We start from the raw sequence: 496 nt of genomic DNA on the forward strand, positions 1-496 counted from the left end.
TAATTTTTGATCAAGGGTTAACTACAAGCAAAGATGCAGTTGTATGTTCCTGGGTACTAACAAAATTAGAACAGGATTAAAGATTAATTCTACAGGCAGTAGAAGAATACCAGAGGATTATAATTCTAAGACATGACGCAGATAAAATTGAAGAAAAAGATTGCTCTCGTATTCATGCGTGTCGACCGGTAACGGATAAGAAAAAAGAGAAAGAAAGAATACATACATACATACATACACACACACACACCACACACACACACATACATACTACATACATACATACAACATACATACATACACACACATACATACATACATACATACATACTACACACACACATATACATACATACATACATACATACATACATACATCATACATACATACATACATACATACACACACACATACATACATACATACATACATACATACATACATACATAAACACATACATACATACATACATACATACATACATACATACATACA

This window comes from Octopus sinensis, unplaced genomic scaffold (genome assembly GCF_006345805.1).
Source record: "Octopus sinensis unplaced genomic scaffold, ASM634580v1 Contig18748_ERROPOS222794, whole genome shotgun sequence".
In the NCBI taxonomy this organism is placed as follows: Eukaryota; Metazoa; Mollusca; class Cephalopoda; order Octopoda; family Octopodidae; genus Octopus; species Octopus sinensis.